The sequence below is a fragment of the Eptatretus burgeri genome, chromosome 6, assembly GCF_056783735.1.
Source record: "Eptatretus burgeri isolate ZD-2024b chromosome 6, Ebu_testis_v1, whole genome shotgun sequence".
In the NCBI taxonomy this organism is placed as follows: domain Eukaryota; kingdom Metazoa; phylum Chordata; class Myxini; order Myxiniformes; family Myxinidae; genus Eptatretus; species Eptatretus burgeri.
In genome coordinates this window covers 24,144,002-24,169,661 of record NC_140966.1, presented here as the reverse complement: position 1 = coordinate 24,169,661, position 25,660 = coordinate 24,144,002, and positions in this window count along the sequence as shown.

The window sequence follows — 25,660 nt, the reverse complement described above, 5'->3', positions numbered from 1 at the left end:
GGCATACACCGGCCCAGTACACTGGTACTCACTTCGCCAACCTTGGAAGGATGACAGGCTGAGTCAACCCCCTGGTGTATTAATTCAGTGGCCCAACGGGGCTTGAACTCAGGACCTTTTGGATCCCAAGCCGCTACCCTAACCACTGCGCCAACACCAGGCTATGCATGACTACAAGAGTATGGAGAAGAAACTGGTATTCATGACCAATCAGCATATGATCATGCAGTATTCCATGACAAGAAGGTCTTGATTGTCTAACACCATGCAAAAATGATGAGGCAGACATGCACATGCTGCTTCATGCAGTAAATGCTGCACAGAATCGTCATCATAGAACTCCTCTGAACACGATAGATACTGATGTGATTCTTGAAATAATAGCTGTACAGACACTTCTAGACAATTATGAGCTATGGATATCACTTGGGACAGGGAAACCATTTCCATATCTCACAGCTCATGAGATAGTGGTCAGCCTTGGACCAGATAAATCTCATGTGCTTCCAACATTTTATGCAACGACAGGATGTGATACATTGTCAGCCTTCATTGGGCAAAGGAAGAGAATGCACGGGAGACATGGGCATCTCTGTCAGGATTAACAACAGCACTCCTGAGTCTTTCTCATGCTCCACACATGACATTTCTGAAGATAGCATAAAGGCAATGGAGATGTTCATCATTCTGCTCTATGACAGAACAAGCAAATGTTCAATCTGCCACGATCTTTCCCGGGAAAGCCACATCTCCATGGTGGCCTCCAAAGCCAATCGCCGACTGGGCATCCTACGTCGTGAAAAGTCCTTCCTTGGCACACCTGAGCTCCTGATCACGTACAGGAGTTGCATTTTGAATCCAGATGCACTATATGAGCCTCTCTGGACAATTCTACCTGAAGGCAAGTTTATTTTGTGCAGCTACAAGAGAAAGGATGCAAAACTGTGTGCTGCAAGTATGAAAAGGCTGCTTGCAAATGCACAGCTATCTATCTGTGTGAAGGTGTATATTCTTAAAATGGACTGAGATTCCTCATGGGCAGGCACATATATATATATATATATATATATATATATATATATATATATATATATATATATATATATATATATATATATATATATATATATATACTCAATATTTAGCATTATTTAACTGTGAATATTGTGTCGGAACATTTAATGACCAATGTAGTCTGTCGTCAGACTGGTCCAGCAACTTGGAGCAACACTTTAATAGGGTATGACATTTCAAGTATGATCAATACATATTTTGTATATTATTATCATTTCGAAATGTGTGGTATGAGGTGCCATATCCATCAGGGTATATTGTTTTTATTATATATTTTATTGTATTTTCAAAGTTATATTTTTCCTACTTTTGGTGGTCATCTTGGAATATGGACACCTGTTATTTTATTTCCAGAATACCCCCTGACTAACATCATTTGATACAGGTTTCTGAACATGCCTGAGAAGTTCGTTGCTTTTATGAAGAAATGCACAATTGTTATGCCATGCTGCCTCACCAAACACGAAACACGCCAATTTGTTTTCTATCTCCCAACTGTTTCATAAACAGTGCTGTATCAGGCATACAGAATTCATGGATGGACACATTTGGCTGCACAAGGTTTCTTATACCTCTGTCTCAACACAGTACAATATGGAAATGGACACATTAATGGTTCAATAAATTACAAAAATTTATATTTATCTTTTTTTGGTCAAGATTTCCTGATATATTAGATATCTGAACAAAAGTTGATGCAAGCTATGTACAGTATATTACTTATATAAAGATATACTTTTGGGAGGGGGTGGTGATGGTGGTGGGTGCATGGATATGAGGGGGTGACACATCTATCATGCACCTTATACACAGGTATGCTTTATACATGGGGATTTATGCTATTCTAACTATTCATACAATCTCTGGTCTCGATTCACACAAAATCCTCCACATAAATTACCTTCTTGATGTTATGCCTTGCTCTTGATATAATATTGTCTTTAAAGGATTTCTGTACCCCTCCTATTTTCCCTGTTCTCTCACACCTATACATCTTATAGCCTTCCACTCAACGACTCTTCATTCAACCAATTTTTACATACTGCAACTATATCGTACTCTTTGTGATTTACTTTGGCATCAAGGTCTTCCATCTTATTACTTAAACTTTTATATAGTGTTCGTATAGTATATTTTTAAACTTTTACTTTCCTGTATTTATTTTTTTACTACCTGGCCTTACCAATCATGTTATCAGTTACAGTTCCTTCATTTATAGCATCTCAACCTTCCTGTAGCCTGAAAAAAGGTTTAATTCCCTCTTCAATTCCCACTGTAAACCTTGCTGCCTCCCTTTATGTAGCCCATGACCATCATTCTGCACACACTCCCTTTGCCTCTGAAATAATGTCCATTGTTTCCTAAACCCACAACCTTGCTGACCACACCATTCCTCCAACCATAGGTTGACATCTATCGCTTGACTCGTGAATTATATTTCCTTTACTATCCACAGAATACCAGAAAACAATACCTCACAATCCTTTGCTTTTTGTCTGCTAACCAATATGTTGTATCTTAAAAAATTCTGAGCCAAGTAAACGTTGCACATGTCATTATTGCTCCAACATGTATCCCAGCCAACACCTTCCTTCCATGAACCGACAGAATGTTATTTGGACTTCCTTCATTGAAGTTTTACATCACATTACAGACACCCATACTTTACTTCTTATCCATCAGCTAGTTTTCGATCAAAGAGTTACTCCAACAACAACCCCACAAGTTCACAAGTCCAAACCTTAACTAACAACCTCTTATGTGGTATCTTATTACTGACTTGAGGTGCATGTTGTGCTTATCTTGTGCTCATATGCACTGAATGCTCAAACTGCTCTTTCTGCAGCCTAGTAATATGTGCAAAGATTATTTCACCCGTACCTTAAAGTTCATTTGCATTAATAATGGTTTCAATTGCACTGCGACTCTAAAAAAAAAAAAAAAAAACATGTTCCCAAAAGCAAAATTAACAAGGATGAGAACTCTACAGAGCTAGAAAAACATGCTGGCGATGCAGGACATCGACTCATAAGGGACATAATAAAAATGAGAAAAGGAACTACAACGTGGCAATTGCAACTGCAGTTAAAAATGCACTCGATGTGTGCTTGGTTAAATCAGCAGTAATCAGCAGGGAGAGAATTATTTGTGGCCCTTCCAAATAACCGCAATCAATCATGCCTGCAAGCCATTACATCTGTGGATGGAGAGAACTTGTGGCATCTCGAAGGATGACTTGTTGGGGCCATTGCGAAAATGGTTCCATCAGTATGTTTCAATCACACGATGAGGCTCTGTAAAGACAGTCAAGGTAACAAGTTCAATTCATGTGCCTCAGGCCTAGATCAGCCATGCTGCACCCCTTGGCTAGATTCTTTCCTGGGGTTTCCACAACTGAAAGTAAAGTGTTATGCAAAACAACATGGGAGCCGATGGCGTTATGACATGTAATGATCTTATAAATTAAACCCGTGGCTGTGTAAATGTACCTCGGATTTGTTACGAAGGGTCATTGGGGTGTTGTAATTAACCACTAGTTGGGGCTGAGGCACCCATCCATTAAAGCAGCAGCCATCTGCTCACCGGCATGGGCATAAAGGGACCCAAAAAGGAATGCTACACGGCACTGGTGATGCTGTTCCAGCCCAACATTAATTGGTGCTGGATGGCCGCAACCGCAAAACTGCAAGGTTCACTCCAGCTCGGGAATTGGGAGTTGCGCTTGCTCTTCCGTCGTTTATCTGTGTGCAGTCTCTCTCTGATCGTTTCTTTGTCATGAAAACATATTAACGACTGCTCGGAGTGGGCATTTAACTACACGGAAACATGTGGGGCCATTATTTCAACCAACATGGCAGAGTGTGACAACCATGCAGTTTGTTTGGAACTTTTGGGATTTACATGCAGTTTGTATGTCTTAGTCAATGCAACTGCTCGTTGTATGGTGAAATCTATAATAATAAATGGCAGTGTGTGTCTGTGTGTGTGTGTGTGTGTGTGTGTGTGTGTGTGTGTGTGTGTGTGTGTGTGTGTGTGTGTGTGTGTGTGTGTGTGTGCGTGTGTCTCCTCGATAACTCGAAAACCATGAAACCTAGTGACACAAAATTGTGCATGCATACTAAGGGAACTCCAAGGGAGTGCATGAATGAAAACTGGGTATGTGGGTAAAGTTAAACACTCCTTCTGAAGATAATACATGGCTTACCTTCATGAAAGGCTCATCCTTGGTCAGCCCAACTTCACCTCATAGGGGTCTTAGCCACTATTTTTATTTGGCATACTCAAACATGCCTTGCCTTGGAAACACGATATACTCTCACAAACTAATTAAAATATTTAATCAAAATACTAGTTTGGATTTGAGAATCAGATCTCGTGGACTAAATAAAGTGTCAAAAACTGGAGTGAAATATGAAAATTTTAATGAATAACTGATTCGTCAAGTGTTGGATTCAATAACAGGGAAAGTGAGCTGGGTTTGGACCATTTGCCTGAATCAGTTGGAGAGACGAGTGTTTTCTGAGATGATTGAGCTAAGTGCTGTGTTTGTATCATCTATGATTTTTAAGTAATCGCATGGCTGAAATGGTGCTTAAGATGTGCTCAGTCGTACTAAACACTGCACGAAGATGTCCTGAGACACTCCTTTTTCTTTTCTAAAGCAAATTAACACTTTTTTAAGAAGTTGGAACTGCTGCCAAGTTTAATTCTGCAATTTAAATTTTGAAATTTGGCTTTGGTTCAGAGATTTTAGAGCTTATCGCATTTTAGTTGTAATTAAATAAAGGCACGAGCACCATATGGAAACACCTGGAGAGTTGTGAGGGGAGGGTTTGGGAGGAGGTGAGCATGAGTGGAGTGGAAGGCAGCACCATAGAATATGGCTTTATTTTAATTACAACTAAAATGTGCCTTTATTTAATCAAGTCAGGTCAGGTATGGGAGCATGTGCCAGAACAGCGCGTCGCTGCACCCACTTTCCTCCGGTACTCCAGGGGCCATCCCCCAGGCAGATGCCAGGCCCATCCCCATCTCCTTGAGATGATGGTCAACCTGCTGCAACCACGAGGCACGTGGTCGGTCCACTGGCCTCCTCCACTCATGAGACTCCCTCGCTGAGAAAATCTGGTGAGCAGGATCAGCGTCAGTAAAACGAGCCACATGTCCATACAGCCGCAACTGACACTCACGGACTATGCAGGTAACAAATCTCATCCGAGTTTCTCTCAGCAACCGCTCGTTGGACACAAAATCCGACCAGCGATAGCCAAGGATTCTCCGAAGAGACCTGGTACCAAAGCAATTAAGTCTCCATCTCAGATCCTTGGTTAGAGTCCAAGTCTCGCATCCATAGAGCAAGACTGGAAGTACCAAGGACCTGAAGACTCGGACTTTCGTCCTCCCGCACAGGTACCGGCAGCGCCACACCCCATGATCCAGTGAATCCATGACTCCCCAGGCCCGACCCAGACGTCTATTGACCTCTGACTCACAGCCAGCAGAGACATGAATATCACTGCCAAGGTAAGTGAATCTCTCCACGACCTCAACATCCTCACCACAAACAGACACAGACAGGACAGCAGCATCCAAGATGTCACCGAAAGCCTGGATCTTAGTTTTGACCCAAGAAACCCGTAATCCCAGCGGCTCCGACTCCTCCCTCATTCAGCACCTCGAGGGCCCCCAAAAGGATATCTAAAGTTATCTGCAAAGATGACTGCATCATCTGCAAAATCAAGGTCCGAGATCTTGACGTTCCCAAACGATGCACCGCAGCTTGATCTCTCCGACATCCTCCCTAAAATCCAGTCCATACAAGTGCTGAAAAGTGTGGGGGCCAGTACACACCCCTGATGAACTCCAGTAACAACTGGAAATAAGTCAGAGATGGTACCACCACACTTCACAGCACTCTCAGTACCAGAGTAGAGTTCAGACATCAGATCGATCAGTTTTGGTGGCACCCCACGAAGACCAAGAATCCTCCAGAGGACATCCCGATTCACTGAATCGAACGCTTTACAGAGATCAACATAGGCTGCAAGCAGCCCCTGCCGAAACTCTCATCTGCGTTCGGTGAGGACACGAAGAGCAAGGATACGGTCAATCATTGACCTCTTTGGTGTAAAGCCTGACTGCTCTGGACGCTGGTGCTCAAGCAGATGGTGGCGAACCCTATCACGAATTATCTGAGCAAAGACCTTGCCCGGCACTGAGAGCAGCGTCACCCCTCGGTAGTTGTTGCAGTCTTGGCGATCACCCTTCCCTTTCCAGAGAGGAACAACAAGGCCCCTCTTCCAGTCAGTTGAGATGATGCCTGTGTTCCAGGCAGAGCACAAAACTGCATGCAACGACACAAGTGCAGCATTTCCACCAGCCTTGAGAAGTTCAGCATGGATGCCACAGATCTCAGGAGCTTAACCCCATTTCAACCGTTTCACCACAGCCTGTGTTTCCACAAATGAAGGTGGATAACAGTTGATTGGAGGGTCAGCAATTAGAATAGAAACATCCCTGACATCAAACTCAACAGCTGGTGGATCAGATTAGTACAGCCGCTCAAAGTAACCAGCCCAGCGGGCCTTCACTTCGGACTCCTTTGTAAAGAGCCCACGTCCCTCTACTCTCACTGCAGTCCACCGAGAAATGGGCTGGAAGGAATGCAATGCATGAATTCCCCTTTTAGCAGGACAAGAATCACTTGACCACAGGTGATGCTCTATCCCCTCACAGATTCCTCGCACATCGGCCTCCTTGTCCACCCTTAGCGCATGTGCAGTTTTATGCCTCAGCTCCCTGAACAGCTCAGCTCCACCATTCAGCCTGACCCTGCGACTCTGGTCAATAGTATCCAGTGTCCCTTGAGAGACAAAATTCTTCTTCGCCCTATGGTGAGTTCAAAGATATCCACAGGCAACATCAAGGATGGTGGTCTTGAAGGCACTCCACAACTCCTCAGGATTTCCCAAAGCACCGAGACCCCCCATATACTCACTCAGCTTGTTTGCAAACTCCTCAGCTGCCCTCTCATCTTTGAGGTTGTCAACATCCAGCCTCGGCTAGGATGGTACCATTCTCCTGGATTTAAGTTGCAATTTCAGAGTTGCTACCAAAAGCCAGTGGTCGGTATCGAGAAACTGAGCACTCCGGAAGACCCTGCAGTTCTGGATCATCTCGCGACCATTAATGAGCACACAGTCAATCTCCTTTGCCACACCACCAGCATTGGAACACCAAGTCCAGCGATGAGCCTGTGGGTGCTGAAACCATGAACCAGCCATGCTTTTCTCGTTCACAGTTCCAGATAAATGTTAGCCATCCCTATCAGTTCCAGTTGATGCATTGAAATTCCCCACGACTAGAAGAGTATCTCGCCTGGGGCACTGATCAATCACAGACTCGAGCGTGGCATAGAATGCGTCCTTCATGGAGATCACTTACCTCAGTCGGAGCATATATCGAGACCAGGGAAAGAATACCCAAGGATTGATGAATCCTTAGTCTCATAATTATACCGGGAGCCAGGGGCATCGAACTCATGTGAACGAGGTACCAATGTTTTACCCCATGGGATGTTGGGACCCACAGCACTAACTCTCAAACTGACTGTCTGCCGGGATCTGGTAGGTGGGTGTGGCCCCCAGGGCCTTTCTAGTGACCCCTGAAAAAGGGTCTAGATCATGTATTCTCGGTACCGGCTGAAACCAATTCAGAATCGTGCGTTATGATTCCACGAATATGAAGTGACACGTGACAGACGTTTTGAGTGGTGGAAAACCCCCGGCAGACGCCCTTAAAGGAACCACTTTTGTGATCCCTGAAAAAGGGTCTAGATCATGTTTTCTCGGTACCGGCTGAAACCAATTCAGAATCATAGTCTGGGTTCCCCTGAGTACGAAATGACCCATGACAGGCGTTTTGAGTGGTGGAAACCCCCCGGCAGACGCCCTTAAAGGAACCACTTTTGTGATCCCTGAAAAGGGGTCTAGATCATGTATTCTTGGTACTGGCTGAAACCAAATCAAAATTATAGTCTGTGTTTCCCTGAGTACGAAATGACCCAAGACAGACGTTTTGAGTGGTGGAAAAAACCCCGGCAGACGTCCTTAAAGGATCCACTTAGTGTGACCCCTGACGTCATGGGGGAGTTGAGGTGCCTTTTTTGCCAGCACCCCATCAAGTAAATCATGGATCCGCTCCTGTGAAACCAAGTCTATATTGCTAAAACCGTTTCCTACACCTAAAAGTGCCGACAGATGTTTGTTTAAACAAGCAAAGTCCAGTTGGTGTGTCTTTGATTAAAGACCGGGTTTCGGAGACTGCAGTTCGGCCTTGATTGTGGACACCTCGCCGTGCTCGTTGCATGTCGTTGCTTGGCAACTGAAAGTGGCATGCTTCTAAAAATACGACGGTGACCTTGGCCTCCACCCGGCCTTTAACGGCATGCCCACGCCTTGAAAATGAAGGTCAGAGCGCGGTATTTTCTCAGTTTTGGCGGCCACGCGGCCTACGTCACATTGATATAGTATGAGTAGTAGCATTGAATCTTGTTTTCGGACGAAATTCTTCCAACAATACGGAACTTCGCCATATAATTTATCATTTCAAGCATCATACGGATACAGTGAGTATTACCTATTTGTCAATATTTTAATTTCCATTATTGCGTATAAATGACGATTTAATGAATTTACGATACCATGTACTGTTACGGACCGGCATCCCACATAAGACACACGTGTGCGTTGTTTCTGGATACAGCGTGTATACAATGTATACTGAAAAACCGTTCATTATGAACGTGTTTTATTTATATTCATATTTTGATATAATGATTACGTATCCATGATGTACACGCCGGTCTGCATTTTGTGTCGTGCGGGATAATTTTAATCATATGGAGAGTAGACAGCAGAATTACGACGTCATCTCACGAGACGCACTAGAAAAGCACGCACCAGGCGATTAACGCTTCGTAATGATTTATTTGTAAACTATTGTATTGCCTATTCAGAACATATAAGTACTATGATATATACTTTGCCACCTTCAAGGGAAACACGAAGAAGCGGATACTCTGATCGCATTTCATGCCAGTAATGTTGCTGGATGTATTGTGGTCAGAGCATCAGATACAGATGTAATGGCCATCCTTATTCATATGCTGGGAAGACATGTAGAGAGCGGAGGGAGCAACAGTGATCATGGACTGTGGCGTTGCCAACAATCGCCGATACATCGATCTGAATCAAATCGTAAAGGCTTTGGAAGCCATGCAACCTGGACTGTCATTGGCAATCATTGCCAACCACGTCTTCACTGGAACAGACTTCACAACGGCATTCTACCGTAAGGGAAAGGTTGGGCCGTTGGAGATCCTCATGAAGGACAGTTCCGGCCGGTTCATCAAGGCATTCCGAAAAATCAGCACCGCAGACAAACCAGATGAGCCTACTCTACAGGAGTACACCTGCGTAGTGTACGGACAGAGCAGTCAGGTCGACATCAATGAGGCGAGACATGCCAAATTACTGCAAATGACCGGCAAGATCAATCAGGTCAGTAAAGCTTGCACTGTTCTACTCTGGTTTACTTTATTTCCCGTAGAAGTATTTTGTAACTGACCCTGTATCTGATTCATCGGAGTGATACTTTTCATGTATTCTTTTTCTGCAGGATACGCCGCTGGTGAACGTGAAGCAGATCGACTGCGCCCTTCTACCACCCTGCCAGAAAAGTCTGGCAAAGAAGATTGCACGCACCAACTAAGTCAGCATGCTGTGGGGTCGTGCCACGATGGCAAATCTGGCACAGGGCCTGGATCCTCTGGACTACGGATGGCGACGAGAGGGTGAATGTCTCGTTCCAGAATGGTTTTCGGGACCGGAAGTGCCAGTCGATCTCTTTCGAGACAACACCAACGTCAGCGACTCCATCACTACTGCCGACACTGAAGATAACGATGTTTTGGAAGACGACACCGACACTGAGCCATGGAGCGAGGAAGATAGCGAGACAGATTGATTTGACGATAGTTTGCAAGAACCGAGAATTTACAGAGACAGTGCGGCGAGAGTTAACAGATACAGCAGTGTGCTACATATTATAAGTCATAGTTAACAGAGATAGCAGTGTGCTATGTATTATAAGTGAGAGTTGACAGAAACAGCAGCGCGCTATGTATCCTATGTGAAAGTAGAGACAGCACTGTGCTGTATTATAAGTTGATAGATACAGCAGTAAGCTATGTATTATAAGTGAGAGTTCATCGACAGACAGCAGTGAGCTATGTATTATCAGTGAGAGTTGATATAGACAGCAGTGAGTTATGTATTATAAGTGAGAGTTGATAGACAGACATCAGTGAGCTATGTATTATAAGTGAGAGTTGATATAGACAGTAGTGAGCTATTTATTATAAGTGAGAGTTGATAGATACAGCAGTGAGCTATGTATTATAAGTGAGAGTTGATATAGACAGCAGTGAGCTATGTATTATAAGTGAGAGTTGATAGATACAGCAGTGAGCTATGTATTATAAGTGAGAGTTGATATATACAGCAGTGAGCTATGTATTATAAGTGAGAGTTGATATATACAGCAGTGAGCTATGTATTATAAGTGAGAGTTGATATATACAGCAGTGAGCTATGTATTATAAGTGAGAGTTGATAGACAGACAGCAGTGAGCTATGTATTATAAGTGAGAGTTGATAGACAGACAGTAGTAAGCAATGTAATTAGGTGAGAGTTTACAGAGACAGTAGTGGACTGTGAGTGAGTGTTGACAGAGAGACTAGCGTGTTATATGTGATGAGACCAGCGCAGTGGAAAGCGGTTTAGACAAAGCTACGTGTATTTGCATGACTTGAGAGTTGTCATAAACAGTTACAGCAAAGATATAAATAGCGCATACACCCATAAAGTTACACATTCTCAAGTAATCGTAATTGTTTACAAAAAAGTAATATGGGAATTCATTCAAAATCCGCGATATTTCGTCGAATATTTCTGCTAATTTACTTCGATAGGGTACGAGGTGTTATTGCTATTCAGTGGTCTGAGTGTTTTTTATTTCGCGGGTGTGCCCCTTTAACTGGCAGCAGACAGTTACAGAATGCAGTCGATTTGCAATATGATTATATCCTGTATTGATAGTTGACTAGAGATGATGTGCTAGGTCTTTTGATTTACCCGAGTGGTTCTCCCACCGAAAACGTCTGCCATGGGACATTTCGATCAAGAGCACCAGCTCAGGGGTGGGCATCTGCCAGGAGGTGTCCACCACTCAACACGTCTGTCCTGGGTCATTTCCTACTCAGGGAAACCCAGACTATGATTCTGAATTGGTTTCAGCCGACACCTAGAATGCATGATCAAGACCCCTTTTCAGGGGTCACAAAAGTGGTTCCTTTAAGGGCGTCTGCCGGGGGGTTTCCACCACTCAAAACGTCTGTCATGGGTCATTTCGTACTCAGGGGAACCCAGACTACGATTCTGAATTGGTTTCAGCCGGTACCGAGAAAACATGATCTAGACCCTTTTTCAGGGTCCCTTTAAGGGCATCTGCCGGGGGGGGGGGCTTCCACCACTCAAAACGTCTGTCACGTGTCACTTCATATTCGTGGAATCATAACGCACGATTCTGAATTGGTTTCAGCCGGTACCAAGAATACATGATCTAGACCCTTTTTCAGGGGTCACTATAAAGGCCCTGGGGGCCACACCCACCTACCAGATCCCGGCAGACGGTCAGTTTGAGAGTTAGTGCTGGGGGTCCCAACATCCCATGGGGTGCAACATTGGAACCTCGTTCACATGGGTTCGATGCCCCTGGCTGCGGGTCTAAATATGCTCTTTGTCCGGTGTTACTTCAATTATCAATGGAGTCAGCTTATTGGACACAGCTACAGCAACTCATTGGGCATGGTAACCATCAGATTGGCAAACCAATAGTAGGTGTAACCACCCACCATGATCTCGCCACTATCCGGTCTCCGAACCTCAGAAAGTGCTGCAATACCGATGTTCAAACATTTGATCTCAGATGATAACAGAGACAGGTGATCATCCTCTCTTCAGGATAGGACATTCCAGGCACCCACCGAAGGGACTGCCTCAGGTTAACCCATGGAGACAGCCATCTGGTGGATGGTACGTTTTGACCGACGTTAACCTCAAGTATAATTTGTGTTTGAATTCGGTAAGCCGATATGCAAATGCTCTTCAAATTTCATGTCAATCAGATTTCAATTGAGGATTTTAGAAATTTGGCACATTTTTACCTTTTGGTCTATGCTGACCATTTGGATTCTGTTGACCTCAAAAATAATAGGTGCTTGAACTCAGTGACCTGATATGTAAATCCTCTTCAAATTTCATGTCAAATGGATGAAAATTTACAATTTTAGAAATGTGACAAATGTTGACCTTTTGGCCAATGTTGACCTCAGAATTAATAGGTGGTTGAATGCAGTTACCTGACATGTGAATGTTCTTCAAATTTCAAGTCAATTGGATGAAAATTGATGATTGTAGAAAATTTCGCCCCAATTGGCCTTTTGGCCGAATTTGACCTTAAATATATTAGGTGCTTTAAATTCACGAAGCAGAAATGCAAACGGTCTTCAACTTTCATGTCAATCAGATGAAAACTGGCAATTTTAGAAACCACTAAATAATTTGGCCTTTGTTGTGTTGAACTTATGGCCTATGTTGACCTTTTCACCGATGTTAACCTCAATAATAATGGGTGGTTGGATTCAGTGATATGATTTGCAAATCCTGTTCAAATTTCAAGTCAATTTTTGAAAATTGAGGGTTTTAGAAAATTTGGCCAAAATTGATCTTTTGGCATATGTTGACCTTTTTCTTACACTGAATTTTAAGAAACTTTAATGTAGGACCGCCACAAGGTTGGTGTCCATAAGCTCTGAACATTTCAGAACAATCGGCTGAGTGGTTTGGGCTGGAGGCGAGCGGACAGACAAACAAACAAATGAAAAATCACTCATAGAGTGACACGTGGCAAAACAGCACAAAGTAGAATAGCACTCTATCGAGCACATACGCCAGGTGGAACAGTTCACATTTTTATCCCACTGATGGGCTGGATCCAAACCAAAATCTAATCTGCTTGCTCTTGTCACCTCACCAACTCATCCACCTTGTTTTGTCAGAACTCATCCACTTTTTTTAGATATAATGATATATATATATATATATATATATATATATATATATATATATATATATATATATATATATATATATATATATATATTCAATTTTAGCCATGATCTGTCAATTTTAGAAATTAGGCCTGTATTGAGCTTTTGACCTTAAAATTAATTGATTCATTGAATTGGTTCATTTATAAAATGAATTCATTTACTTGATGTGCAAATCCTGTTCGAATTTCAAGTCAATCATATGCAAATTGAGCATTTTAGAAAGTGATCCTAATTTGTTGACTTTTGGCCTATGATGACCTTTTGGCATGTGCTGACCTCAAAAATCATTAGTATTCAGTAAGCTGAAGTGAAAATCCTGTTTAAATTTCAAGTCAATTGGATGAAAATTTTAGAAATTTGGTCAATGTTTTGACAGAAGTTGACATTAAAAATAATTGGTGCTTAAATTCAGTAAGTTGATGTGCAAATGGTCTTCAAATTTCAAGTCAATCGGATTAAAATTGACAATTTGAGTCAATTTTAGAAATTTGGTCCATGTTGATGTTTTGGCCTATGTTGACCTCTTGGCTGATATTGACCTAGAAATAATAAGTTGTTGAATTCAGTGACCTGATATGCAAATGTGCTTTAAATTTCAAGTTAATGGGATTAAAATTGAGGATTTTAGAAATTTGACCTTTGTTGACCTTTTGGCGTATGGTGACCACAAAAATAATAGGTGGTAAATTGTCTTCACATTTCAAGTCAATCGGATGAAACTTTTTTTTTTTGTATACCTTGGTCGAGGCTCGTATGAGAGCTAACACACAACTCACAGCAAGGAGGCATGAGACAAAGGGGCGGGAGTGGAAGGGACAAAGCAGTGGGGAACAGACACATTCGGTGAACTGTGGAAGGGAGAGGGATGGGGATGGGACGGGGAACATGGCGAAGAGAAGAGGGACATTACAGGGACTTTCAGGAAGGAAAGCAGGGGAATTGAAGGAAGTGGGCTTGGGTGGATTATCGGGGGTAGAAAAGATCGAGGATTTGGATGGGGGAAGATAAGAGGTGGTGGTGAACAGCTGTTTTGAAAGCCTGCAGGGAAGAATGGGAAAGAATAGAGTGAGGAAGTTTATTCCAAAGGCGGGAAAAAAGAGGAATGAAAGAGTGAAGATGAGCAGCGATTCGTGATTTTGGTAGTTTTACCAGAAGGGGGTTGTTGGCGGACCTTGAGCGCCCTGTGGAAATGTGGTGGGGACAAATCGCAGAGACAGCAGGGGGGGCAAGGCTGGAGAGGAGTCGGTAGAAGACAGAAAGACCACCGACCAGCCTGCGGTGAGAGAGTGAGAGGCCCAAAGACAGCCTCATTGCGGGAGATGCCGATGATCTTAAATGCCCTGGTTTCGACAGCGTGAAGCCGAGAAAGGTGGGAGGCAGGAGCACCAGCCCGAGGGGAGAGCAGTACTCCATCAGGCTACGGACAAAAGCTTTGTAAGTGGTCAGGAGCTCAAGAGGGCCGAGGAAGGACTTTGCACGACGGAGGATTCCCAGACGGCGACTGGCTTTTGAGGCGAGGTTGGAAATGTGACTTTTCCAGGAAAGGTCATGGCAGATAGTGAGACCCAGAAGCTTGAAAGAAAAGACTTCTTCCAGAGGATTGTTGAGAAAGTGGATGGGGGGGGTTTTCTAAACGGTCCTTTCGAAGAGACATAGTGAGAGTGTGAGATTTGTCTGGATTGAAAGACATGTTCCACGTGTTGGACCAGTTTGTGATTTTATCCAGATCTGCAGTGAGCGAAGAAGCTGCAGCTCGCCGGTCTGAGGGATGACAGATGGTACGGCAGAGGGTGGAGTCGTCGGCAAAGAGAAATAGAGGATTTTCCAGAGAGTCCGAGAGATCATTGATGAAAACCAGAAAAAGAACAGGGCCCAGAACGCTACCTTGAGGAACTCCAGCCTGCACAGGAAGAGGGGATGAAAGAACTCCATTTAGGGCCACACGTTGACTGCGACAGGAGAGGAAGTCTGCGAGCCATGAGTGGAGATGGCCTTGAATACCATGGGAAGAGAGTTTGGTGAGTAGTGCAGGGTGCCAGACTGTGTCAAAAGCACGTGATATGTCCAGGGATACGGCTCGGATTTCCTGTCTGGCATTGAGGACCTCCATCCATTGATGGGAGAGCAGAAGCAGCATATCCAGGGTAGAGTGACCTTGTCTGAAACCAAATTGATGATTGGAAATCAAGCCATTGGAGAAGAGGAAGGATTTCATGTCTGAAGCGATGATGGATTCCATAACCTTGCTGATGATTGGGAGAAGGCTGATTGGTCTGTAGTTACAGGGATCTGTTTTGCACCTTTTTTATGCAGGGCAGTGATATTAGCAGATTTCCAAGCAGATGGCAGATGACCTTGGGCAAATGAGAGGGTGAATAGAACAGAGAGACGGTGAGCAAGAGCAGAAGAGCAGGCTTTGAGGACACGTGGGCTGATGCCGTCTGGACCGGTTGCAGAATCTGACTCGAGGTTTGAAAGCAAGCTCTCCACCTTGTCAGGAGAAAAGGATACAGAGTCCAGGGACAGTTGGGTGCGACTGGGTAAAGTGGGTAGAGATAGTGATGGGTTTTGGACACAAGATTTAGCTGCAAACACCGAGTTTAGACATTCAGCTTTATCACGTGTGGAATCAGCAGTGCGGCCATTTGAGGTAAGGGAGGGGATGGAGGGGGAACATACACCAGAAACAGATTTGATTAAATGCCACCAGGATTTTGAGGAGGGAGAGAGGTTTGAGAGTTCAGACTTGAGATGAGAAAGATGTTGTTTTCTGGCTCTCCTGAGGGTGGATACACACTTGTTCCGAGCTTTGTGGAAAGAACTGAGATTGCCCTCAGTTGGGTTTGCTTTCCATGAGGCAAAGGCAAGTTGTTTCAGGACAACTGCCTCGCCACAAGCTTCAGTAAACCAAGGGCGGGAGGAAGGGTAAGACAACTGAACACGAGAGGGGATAAATCTGTGCATGAGGGAGAGCAAGTTTCTTTGGAAGAATTCCCAGGATGAGTTGATGTTTGAGAAAGTAGTGATAGGAGACCAGTCTGTAAGTTTGATAGCTGCTCGGAGACCCTGCCAGTCGGCTTGAGTGAAATGCCAGACTCGACGGCGGTGAGGTGGTTCTCTGATAACAGCCAGAGAGATGTCCACTTTAACAAGGACGTGGTCAGAAGAACCAATTGGAGCGAAGGAAGAGCAGCAGATATTGTCAGGGAAATTTGTCAAAATCAGATCCAGAAGAGATGGAGTACCATTGGTTGAGATCCGGGTCAGGAATTTGACCGATTGAGTCAGTCCCAATGAGTCGCAGAAAGCTTTTGCTGAGGTGCCATGGCAGGTGAGAGAGGTACCCACACCTAGCCAACTGGCATGATGACAATTGAAGTCACCACATAAGAGGAAGAGAGAGTTTGGATGAGAAGATAGAAGATGGTCCATGTTTTCGGATAGTGAGGTGTAGATGGAGTCATCACTGTTCGGTGGACGGTACAGTACACATATAAACATGAGGTGGGAGTGGAGGGGAAGCCGAAGCCAGAGGTATTCCTGGGGGTGTGGGGGAGTGAGAGCAGTGCATGGAGAGTGAGGAATAGAGTCTTTGATGAAGAGAGCAACACCTCCACCAGGACGAGGCTCAGGTCTGTCATACCGTAAGAGGGAGTAACCAGGGAGAGATACTTGGGAGTCAGACATGTCTTGGGAGAGGAAAGTTTCTGTTAGGCAGATAATGTCTGGTTTGTCAGTGGCAACCTGTATGGAAAGATCTGAAAGGTTTGAGCGAAGGCGCCGGATATTTGAGGTCCACACTTTTAATGAAGAGGTAGGGGAGGAGGCTTTGGGTGCAGGAGGTGGAGGGGGAGGGGGAGGGTAGGACAAGGGATGAGGGGGGCAGGTAAGGAGGGTTGCTGAAGGAGTGTGGGGTATTGCAGAATAGCGAGGGGAGGGGGCCGAATGAGGAGGAGAAAAGGCTCTGTGGGGCTGGGGGAGAGGGGGGACAAGAGTGGGAAGAAGGCAATTGAGGATTTGAGGAGGTGGAGTGAAGAGATGGAGGTGAGAGGGCAGTGGAAGGAGGCAGCTTTGTGGATGAGAGGGTGGGGCAAATTTGAGAAGGGTGAGTGAGGGGGATGAATGGTGGGAGAAAAGTGAGGGGGGAGTTTTTGAGAGAAGTGAGAGAGAGGCTTGGAGGGAGAAGAGTGGGATGGTTGCTTTGAGAGTGAGGGGTGAGAGGGGTGAGTTGTCACTGCCTTTGGAAAAAAAGGATGGTTGATGGAAAGCGAACATTCATAGCAAACTTGGTTTTAAAAAAAATGTTTTAGGTTAGAGATGCGATTTTACACAATTCTTGATGGATGCAATGAAGGCGAATTCAGAGAATGGAGAGAAGAAGCGCTGTAATAGTTGGATTTTTTAGGCAAGGAATGAAGGAGAGGTCGAAATGAGAGCAGTCTGTTAAAATAGCAGAAGAGTAGTGCATTGTGAAACAGTAAAGAGTACCACATGTGTGAGAGAGGAAGATGAAGCATTATAAGATCGTTTTTGTTGTTAATATTAATGTATGAGAGAGTTCAACAGATTAGGTCATGGAAGTGTAGAAAAAAAAATCGAGGAAGAAGACGAGGAGGAAGTTAAGAGGAAGAAGAAGCAGAATCGGGAGAAGGTGAGCGTGTTGTTGTTGTTGTTGGGTATATATATATATATATATATATATATTTTTTTTTTTGAGATAAGAAAGAGATTAGTTGGGAGAATGGGGGATGTTTGGAAAGTGGGAAGGATGAAAATTGAAGGTAATGGGGAGGATAGAAATTGAAGGTAATGGGGAGAAAAAAACAAACAAACAAAAAAAACCGATCGAACACCAAGTGGAACCGGTAGGCCTCAAGCCTAGGCCTAGGCCTCAAACACCAGGTAAGAACGTCGACAAAAATACTCACAAAATAGCACGATTTTTGAAACAAAACCGAACTGGGAACACATAGTAACATGTAGGTGAGAAAATTAAACAGTTAAAACGGGACAAATAACAACCTGAAACTTAACTTTGAGAACGTCAGCAGGGAGCCCCGAAGGAGACCTCTCGCCGCTCCAAAACCGGAACCGGAAGTCAAACTTGAGGATTTTAGGAAATTTGGCTTAAATTGTCCTATGTTTACCTTAAAATGAACAGGTGGTTGCATTCAGTGATGTTATGTGGTATACAAATGCTCTTCAAATTCAATTGGATGAAAATTGAGGATTTTAGAAAATTTGGCCCAAATAGTCCTTTTGGCCTATTTCGACCTTTTGGCTTGTGTTTACCTCAAAATTAATCAGTGGTTCAATTCTTCAGCGACCTCATATGCAAATGCTCTTCAACTTTCAAGTCAATCGGATGAAAATTGAGGATTTTTGAAATCTAACCAAAGTTATTGACCTCTCGCCTTTGTTGACTTTTTGACATTTTGACCTCAAAAACAATACACTTCTTCCTTCTGACAAATTCTACCATGTGGTGAAGTATTGTGAAGATCGGTTTTAAAGTGTGACCTGTAGGCGATAAACAGCCAGACAAACAGACAGACAGACAGATAGACAGAATAACAAGAAGATGACGCTGCGCAGAGCAGGACTCTTGCAAAATCCATCAAACAAATTTGACCCAAAAAATAATAGGTGGTTGAATTCAGTGACCTGACATGCTAATCCTCTTCAAATTTCAAGTCAATGGGATGAAAATTTCGGATTTTAGAAATACTACCTTGGTTGTTGACCTTGGGCCTATGTTGACCTGTTGGTCCATGTTGACCTCAAAAAGAATTGGCAAGTTGAATTCACTGACCTGAAATATAAATCCTCTTCAAATTTCAAGTCAATCAGATGAAAATTGAGGATTTTCGAAATCTCACCTCAGGTGTTGAACTTTGGCCCATGTTGACCTTTGGAGCTCAAAAACAATAGGCTTCATGAAGATCGGTTTAAAATTGTGAGCTGTAGGTGACAAACACAGACAAACAGACAGACAGAGACAGACTATCAGAATAGACTGACCAATCTTTGATTTTTTGATCGACTGAAAAATCTTCGATTTTCCAAGTAACAAACGGAAGCGATCAACATACTTGTCAAAAAAAAAACATTTGCCAAGTAACAAACAAACGGAGGTGATCAACATATTTGTCCAAAAAAACCCCCATTTTTTTGCAAAGTAACAAATGGACCCAAACGCAATACCCTACCCTTTGGCGAGGGTGATAAACGTCCTGTTGATAACATCCACTATTTCATAAAGATGAGGCCTTATGAGCTGGCATCGCGGCTAAGTTACAAATTCTTGCCCTGGCTACTACTATTGGGAATTCAATGGCAAACTACACAGTATATACCTTGATTTGAGAATGTTCCAGCATCACTGACATTCTGGAAAGCTCATGGACTCTAACAACAATCTATTGTAATGTGAGAATTATATCGTGATATGCCCAACACAAAACTTTGCTTTTACTTGGTATAATTGATCTTTCCTCCTTCAATTAATCACCTGGAAGATTGGATATCTTACTGTTGAACGAATGATATGAAGACCTGTAGATGATGGCTGATAAGTAGTGTGATTCTTTGTAATAAAATTAATAATAATAAAGAATAATAAAGAATGACAATCCACAGCATTCATCTCATGCCAATATATCTGCCACATAAGCAATTGAAAGGCACTGTAAGTCTATATATCAAAATATTTACATTTGACAAAAAATAAAGCCTTTGGGTAATGATACGAGTAAAGTATTCACAATGATTGTTCCTACATTATCCTTCGATATTGTAATGAGGCAGGGGATTTTGTACAATCATTTGGAAATTTCCAAATTTCCCATTGCTCCTAATAGCCCCATTGGTCCTAATGACCCATTTTCTGCGATCCAATCGCAGGAAAGGTCGAGCAGATCATGTGCAATCGTGATCTTTAAATTTACCAGCCATTAGTTTTGGGTGTACAAAGAGGAAGGAGGGGAGCCAATTCAGTTACAAAAACAAACTGCAGAACTCATAGAACACGTTACCTTGCACAGTGTTCAAATATATAATTCAATTGAAATAATATAATAGATTTCAAAAGTTCATTGAAAAAAAGATTGCAAAAGTTTAGCACTATTTAAACAGTCTTCTATACCACTTTATTTAACATGCCGAGGTACTGCAAAATAGAAGTTTTTTGAAAGTGCAAAGGTGATTTGTGTTCTGCAGTGTTCAAGTGTATACTTAAATTTAAATAAAAGATTGTAAAGATCGTACAAATAAATGAATTCCAGAAGTTTACCGCCGTTGACGCAGTTTGACTGCCAGGCAGGCAGCCAGAGTAATTTTTTTTTTTAAATCTCACTCCTCTCTGCGCATGTGCAATTGGGTCTAATTCAGAGACAAATTACTGTAAAACGGCTGGTGTTTTTTCCGATTCGCATTCCGATTCGTGTTCAAAATATAACATTCAAGTTAAATAAGTTGTTCCTCGATCATAAACTGATGTTTGTGGACAGACAGATGGAGAGACAGACAGACATGAACCAATTGCTTAATCCTGCATTTCGCTTCGTGTGCGTGGGGTAACTACTTCGTTAATACATGCACACACCTCAATCCCAATAATAAATGGTATTCATATTGGGGCAGGTTGGTGCAGAATATCAGAATAATTGTTTAGACCTTCCTAAAAGCAGGAAACTTTGCACAAATGTTCAAATTTAGATACTTAATCAGTATTGACATGGAAACACATTTAGCGAGATCTACTTCCAGTTATTTTCAAGATGGTGGAATTTATGTATAAAAATTAGATAGATGCATCAAAAATTTTACTTGAAATAACGTTGTTAATACCCCGAGAAAAGAAATAGAAAGCGAAGTTACTTACGCCACAGAAATAAGATACTAGTTCAGGACCGTCCCGGTACAATACCTCTAGATAATAGATATTTTGATCCATCCACAGGTTGTTAAGTAGAGCATTTTTGTTTGACAGTATATTCAGTAATATAATAACATCAGGTCTAAATACAGGATAAAGTTAAACAGCTAGGCAGATATACTTCTCGTAGTATGAAATGTTTATTTATGTGTTGGCTACTTAAAATAACGCTGTTTATGTCTTGGAATGGTTGAGGTCACATGACAAGAAAACGGATTCTGATGAAGGTACATGTGTGGAGAGATCAATTGAGACAAGTCATAGAATGCAGTTGCTATTGCATGACCTGCTTAGCATAAAGTTTTTGCTATAAAAATGAACTGGTCATCATAGGTGTTATAGAATAGCAAATCACACATGTCACCAAATGAGAAGTTTGCTCTTCAATCATCTTCACATCCACCAACACACTTGCAGAGAGCAGTGCACCTCAATACTGCCATTCTGCATTTACACTGGAAATGACAACCTTTCTTGCAGCCACAGTTGAGAACTTCCTGGTATGAAACCGATGCTTCTGGCAGCGTAGTCCAGATAGGTACACAGTCACCATCTTTATTCCAAGTCCAGCCCCAGTAACTTGTTGATGGTTGTTCAGGGGACTTTTCCAAACACCTTCCCCAAATATACCCTCAGTATAATGCACACTCAGAGTGCTAAAAGAGAGCAGCTTTAGGCGGTGGAATAGCTTCAATCGTATGGTTTTTCTGTGAGAACATACATTTCCGGCACTCATTTACACCAAAATAGTCACCAGCTCGATCATACAGTAACACCGTAAATCGCTCAAGCATGGGCAGGTATTCACCTATGGCAATTTCCAGCCAATTTGTCATATCAATAAAGGTGTGGGTTATTTCATAAAAAACCATCCAAGTATCCAATGCATTTTTCTTGCCTACAGTTGTGAATGCCGGCACCGTATCATCGCCTGTGAAAGCATGGACCATTGGAAGAGCCCTGCTCTTCAAAGCACCAAGTGACCAAGCAATTTCATGCACAGGTATGTACCTCAAATACTTTCCAGTACCAAACAGAAGCCACAGTTCATCTAGCATTAGGCATTGCACAACAGACACTGCCAAAACAAGAATATCTGTCAACCTTTCAAATTAAACACTTCCGATGTCCCTTCTTAACGGAATCTTGCAGATGGAGGATTATTCTTGTGGTTGCAAGGTTGCGTCTTCATAGTTGCAAGGCTGCAACATCATTGTATCCATTCCATCAGGATTGCACACCACACCAGACCATTTTGGCCAAGACTGTTTGTCTTCGACTCCGATCTCAAGAATATGATCTGCCAACAGACCGAAAAGTTCTGTCTTGTTACTGTCAATGCAAAGAAAAGCATTCCAGTTGCTTGGTACCAAGGACTAATTTTCTGCACGTCTTGTGAGGGCTTTCTCGTGCTTCTTGCTTGTGGTGGCTTTCAGACTGTCTGAAAGATACACATCCCATACTAATTCAAGCCGACTGATATACCGCAGCTGACCAGGAATGTAGGGGAGGAAAATCCCTTTAGCATAGTCATAGAAAGTCTTTGACCCGATACGTTTGAACATATACACCAGTGCTGCTTCGTCAAAAATCATCACATCGACTTCTGGCGACTCACAGTCACTCTGAAGTAACGTCTCCAAACACAGTGTCAACTCACTCTTTGTACTCGTCTGTAATATAGTGTACTTCATCTTCTCCATTGAATGTTAAAACAGACGATATAAATTTGGAAATTAGCTTAAAATCACCGGAAATGATTAATCTTTCCACTTTGTTATTCTTCTATTTGGGATTTTAATCTTTTTTCGGTTTTATGTTGAAATTGGGTTTTTTGTTCGTGTTAAGCAATTTTATCTGTTGAAGAATACATTTTCTTTCATTTTCACGTGGAGGTGGCGGCCATTTTTAATAAAACCGGAAGTACACTCAAACCAACTTGTTTCTGGATGAGGAATTGATAAGTACCCTATTAACCAAGGCTTGTGCCAAATTTCATACTTTTTAGCAAGATGTGAAAAATTATTACACCCATCTGCCCCACAATCACTTCCATAGTTCACCATATACGAGTACTTCAGATCATGGTACTCGCATTTCAATGACTGAGAAATGCACAAGTTGTCTGTGAAACCAGCAAATCTCGTATTATACTTATGGATCAAACCATAAATCAAAGAAATAACTGCAGAGGATATTAATCAGAGAGTAGCCTACTCAAAAAGAAATGCACATGACAAAAGGGGTATTGAATTTCGGAGCTGTCTTTCCTTTCCTCTTCGTCACAAGTGAAATCCTTCAATACAGCGCGTGGTGAAGCAAATAAGTACACTAATGTTAAAATATGCAAGTTATGCTTTTTCAGTTGAAAAACAATTAAAAAGCGTACTTAATATTTGAAATGTAAAAATCTTGTTATTATTGTGATAAGCACCTTTATATATAACAGAAGGAATGAAATGGTTCGATACAGCATGGCAGGGGGCCGCAAAAGAATGATAGCATAAGAAGAACGTAGCTTTCAGCATTCAGCGATTGGTGTGAAATGCGATGGTGGGCAGAAATGACGTCTTTCGGCGCGAAATGCCATGGTGGGCGGAAATGAAGTCTTTCGTTCGTTCGTACATGAGGGGCGCGTTTCTTATTTTTTTTCCGTCAAGCAATAAATTAAATGGTTATCACATATATAACACATTAGTTTCACAAATTTCCATTGAAATACTCGGGTATTTCCGTCAATTGTCGCCATTTCCGTCGAGGTTACGCACTGCATCTACCAGACGGCCGTCATTGGCTGTCTTGAGGCACGTGGGGAGGGGGGGGACTGGGGGCAAGGGGGACACCGGGGACGTGGTAGACGCCGGCGGGGACATTTCAAACTCGGTGCAATTGTATGCAGCGCACACGCTGTAATAAGCAGCTTGCAGATATGAACTGGATGTGGTAGCAGGCAGAGAGGACGAGGGGTAGAGAATTGGCAAGGTTTAACTCATGATTTCTCTCTCCAGTGTGATGTATCAGAAGGCTGTGTGCCAAGCAACGACACCCTCAGGCACATGAGATCACAGGTTGCTGTAGAATTAATGGCCATAAGGCCACCCATGATTCCTAGTCTCACTAAAAGTTCATCCAAGCATCAGTTACAAACCCAAACCGCCACAAGAAAAGGCTGGTTGTGTTGTGCCCCTGACAAGGGCTGCCAGTATAGAGAGCACAGGCACTGCTGTGCTGTTTCTCCACTTAGTCCTGGCACCATTTTTCTTCATCTTTTCCTTCTGCTCTTTGCAAAGGCACGAATGCCCAAGTACTTATTGTTATATATACAGATGCACACATTAGATTCAATCCAATAAAAGCTTATCAAAATCTATAATGCAACTCTCCCTCCATCCCGTAGATTGTAACAATACAGTAATCATAGGATTGGTCCTTTACTGATGATCATTACAATGGAAAGATCTTATGTCATCTGAAAATATTCTCTATGGTGTGTGTGTGTGTGTGTGTGTGTGTGTGTGTGTGTGTGTGTGTGTGTGTGTGTGTGTGTGTGTGTGTGTGTGTGTGTGTGTGTGTGTTGTAAACAATGCAGGACAGCGATTATATCCTTGCTAAGACACCATCTCTCAAGTCAAGCTCCTGCCGTGCGTGACAGCTGATATTGGGATTTTGCAAGCTTGAATTGAATGTGTGCATCATAAGGAGTTCCATACACTTGAGCAATCGCACAATTAAGGGGTTTATTTTAAAGAGAAAAATGAAACCACGGATATTCACCCACAGTGTTTTCAATTTTATCCAAATCACAGTTAAGGCTGTTTTTAATGAGAAACATGTGCAGTTGACCTGAAATTTGCAGTCTTTCTTTCACACCACATAAAGTACTTTTTGGAATATAAACACAGCTATTTTTGGAGAAATCTTGATAAAACAAACGAGGATAGAATGTGCCCCATCTAATTTGTTTCAAATATTTGGAACTGGCCTGAATGACTATAATGTGGGAGAGCCACAGGAAAATACTCTCAGCTGTATGTGTTTTCGGTTTTGGCAGCCAGATCTTTGGAACCATCACACTTCCAGCCTTTCAGATACTCTAACTGACATGCATCCATCTTTCCCATGGGAAACAAAACATGCTCAGCACCAGTTAGCTGTACACGATGCCAGAACTCACGTCAAAGAGCAACTGGACTCTAATTGCACTGTAGTGAGGGATTACCAACCTCAGAAGAGAGGTTCTTGTAATCACTCCCCTTGCACACCCAATCCCACTCGCTCCCACGAACAGCATTATGAAATACCCTTGTAGACTTCACATATTGACCATTCCTTGCCTGATGGATAATTAATTATAATTATCTTCTGAAGCTAATGATAAGAGTACAATCATACAATTTTGTACAAAGGAACTTAT